The 3377-nt window shown below is 52.6% G+C and overlaps 1 protein-coding gene across 8 annotated transcripts in view; it reads right to left on the bottom strand.

Moving 5' to 3' along the window:
• LLGL2 (LLGL2, scribble cell polarity complex component) overlaps positions 1 to 3377 on the bottom strand; it is a 34211-nt gene that overhangs the window by 12293 nt on the left and 18541 nt on the right. The gene's annotated exons all lie outside the window — the stretch shown is intronic.

The raw sequence follows: 3377 nt of genomic DNA, 5'->3' as shown, positions 1-3377 counted from the left end.
GGACGAAGAAGCCACACATCCCCTCCATTCCCCCAGCCGGGCGGCCAGTGCTGGACGAAGAAGCCGCAGCACAGAGCCACTGCCAGCAGGAAGGAGGATTTTAGTCCCGTTCAGCCTCCTACCCAGACGCCCAAGTGTGGAGACAATCCCAGATCCGTCTGGGTCCCGCCCTTGGTCCACTGCTGACCCTGTCCTTGGCCGCCTGGCCATCCACTCGCTCCCCAGGAACTATGACTCGGTTCCTCCACCACATGTACTGTGAGTAACTGACCTGGCCCTCCTGCGGGGCTGCAGGAAGCTTTGGGGGGCTGGCACAGTGAAGGCACCTCATTGCTCAGTAGGCCTGGTTGCACTGCAGCCCTGGGCTGGCCCCTGGGGTCCAATGGAACCCGCAGCAGCTCTGGACCATCCGGGGTCCTCCAGCTGTGAACATCTGTTCTCCCCAGGGCCCTCTCTATCACTGGGAGTCCTCCTCCATCTTCCCAGAGCGCCCGTTTCTAGAGTCTTGTTGCAGACATGTTTTTGTTCATTTCTTATTACAGAAGTAATAACACTTTGAACAGTAAAGGAGCTTGGGAAAAAATTGCCCATACTCCTACAACTAGAAGTAACCCTTGCTGTCGTCTTGGCATGTGTCTGTCTTTCCTGTGCCTCTGGGTGTTTGTGTGTGTTTAGACTTAAAACACGGAGACCTGTGATCATGCCACATGGTTACACATACACTGTATGGTTCTCTAGCCTGTTTCCCACCCATAGCCAGACCAGGTTGTTAAAAGCACTGTGACAACTCAAATGGCCAAAGAGCACTTGCACGGAGATGCCCTAACTGACCAGGCCTCTGCTGTTGAACATTTCCTTTGTTTCTAGAGGTTTTGCAGTTGCCACTTGCACTGAGGGACACTCTTGGACCCCTACCTTTGCCTGCAACTGAGTATTTTTTTTGGTGGACGTTCCAGGGATGGAATTACAGATTAGAAAGATATTAACAGATTTAGACTGACAAACCGTCTTCGGGAAGGTTTTCGGTTGTTTCTTAATCACCTAACCTTACCCCTCACCTCCCACTTCAGGGGATACTGAACCCGCAGAACTAGATTAAAGCAGGAAAAGGAGGCCAACCAGCTGCTCTGAAGACTTTTCATTTCTGATTTTTTTAAACTATGGAGACTGTCCTGCAGAAAAAGGCTGCACCAATGAAGCAGCTCTCCTTAGGCCCGGGACTCTCCTCTGGGCTTCGCTTGGCTTTCCCGTCAGGCCTCAAGGAGCAGAAAAAGTCCTCGTGACAGCTGGGACGATAACTTAGCAGACTCAACTGCTGCCTGCCTGCCCGGTCCAGTCTAGTGGTTCATGGACAAAGGCTCCATGCTGGGGTCAGGCCAGAGAGGAGAGGGCCAGAAGTGCCTATTCTGGGGATGTCTGGGGACACCTAGGTGTGGGGGCCGCCTTAGGCTTAGCTCTTTGCCAGGAACGCAGTCTGCCATGCGAATGGCTGTACCTGGAAGGGACAGCTGAGAGGGCAGACGTGACCCAGCAGGAGCCTCACTGCCAGCCCAGGTTCCAGTTCAGCTATGTAAAAAATGCAGGGCCTGGAAGAGCCTTGGGGAGATAGCAGAGTGTCTGGAATGTAAACATTTACCGGGAAAAGGAGAGCAGGGCTCGAGATGGGGTGTGTGAAACGTGCCTCCCCAGAGGCCGCCACTAGGCTTCAGCCAGCCCCAGGTTGCTAGGGCCTCAGGAGTCAGCAGCCAGACTTCGGGGGCGTAGTGTTTGCCCAGAACCAGCAGCAGCAGCAGCTCAGGGCCAAAAACCTCTGGAACTTGGAGGACTTGGAGACAATGTCCTGCAGGAGCCTGGTAGAGGCCCAGTAAAGAGCCAGGTGTGGATACGGAGCCCTGAGGGACTGAATTTTTAATTCTATTTAATTTTAATTAACTTACATTTAAGAATGGATGCTCACTTTGGTTATGGGAGAACCTTTTAGGTATATTCTTGGGCTCCAAGGGATCAGGGGCTGGAGTCACGCAGACCAAGCTGCGAACCTCCTTTAAGTGAAAAATCTTCCAAACTCTAAATACAGGTCACGTATTTCCAAAGAAAATTTAATGTCTGAATTGAGATGTGCTGTCAGGGTAAAATACACCTGGGATTTAAAAAAACACTAAAGAAGTCTCATTAAAATATACTGACTACATGCTGAAACAATATTTTGGATATACTGGATTAAACAGAATTATCGAAATGAAATTCACTTGTTTAAAAAATTTTGTAATGTGATTTCTAGAGCATTTAAAATTACATGTGGCTCCTATTATATTCTGTTGGGCCAAGGCATGGCCCTTGACAGTTCTGTCTCAGGATGGGCAGTCCTTTGGTGGCACCAGCCATACTGCAGCTTCTGGCCAGGCTCTCAGGCCACACCTTATTCCGTGAACTCCGGGGCAGGAAGCTCTCTGAACAGCTCACCTGAGTCACTCCTGCTGAGAGCCAGCCTCTTTTCACAAGCCCAGAGGGAGACCAAGGTTGGGCCCATCGCTCAATCACTCCTACTCATCCCTCATTTCCTTCAGGGTCCTGGGGACACGTGCCACCCCTCCCTATCTTCTTTTCCATAAGCTGGTTTAGACAGAACAAGCTTTGAATCCCCCTAGGCCACTTAGAAGGCGCCTGGACTTAGGACTTAGGTGAGCTGCTCTGCTCTCTAATCCTCATTGGTGAGATGACACCAATGGCTGCATTGGTAGCACCAACACAATGACCTTTAGGAAGACAGACCACCGGACAGTGTCTGGAAGGCTCAGCCCCGCCCCACCTCGCCTCACACAGGCCTCGCCCCTAAGGCCCAGCTTCACCTAAGATCTGCTATCATTCCCTGTGACCCTCGGGCGTCTTCTCCAAATTGACAACCATGGAGCCACTGAGGCCCCTTGAGAACAAAATAAGGTGTGTGTGGGGGTTTCCACAATGACCCTACCTGGCCAGGGGTGAAAGTAGGTTCAAACGGAAACAGTGCATTGTGGGGACTCCCCAGGTCTGGGGAGGGGACGGTGGCGGCTCCACACGCAAGTCAGGCCCACAAATCCCCGAGGGAGGCAATTAGAATGTGATGAGGCAAAGCCAGTCCTGAGTGCAGGGACCTGGGCTCGGCAAGGAGGTGTGGGGACCCCAGGCCTGTCAGGAGGCCTGTGGGGTCTTGCTGGAAATGGGGAGGGAGGGGACTTGGCTTTGGGGCAAGGACGGAGGTCAGTTAATTAAGGGGACAGGGAAGACTGAGAAATCCTGGGCAGAGTGGCCTGGGGAAGAAGGTTCCTAGGGGCACCTCCGGGCTCGGCTGTCCCCTCACCCTCAGGCTCCCTTCCCACTCCTTGGTTCTCTCTTCC

This window comes from Pteropus vampyrus, unplaced genomic scaffold (assembly GCF_000151845.1).
Source record: "Pteropus vampyrus isolate Shadow unplaced genomic scaffold, Pvam_2.0 Scaffold72, whole genome shotgun sequence".
Classification (NCBI taxonomy): Eukaryota; Metazoa; Chordata; class Mammalia; order Chiroptera; family Pteropodidae; genus Pteropus; species Pteropus vampyrus.
The sequence above is the reverse complement of the archived record's forward strand: the minus strand, read 5'-3'. Positions and strand labels throughout refer to the sequence as shown.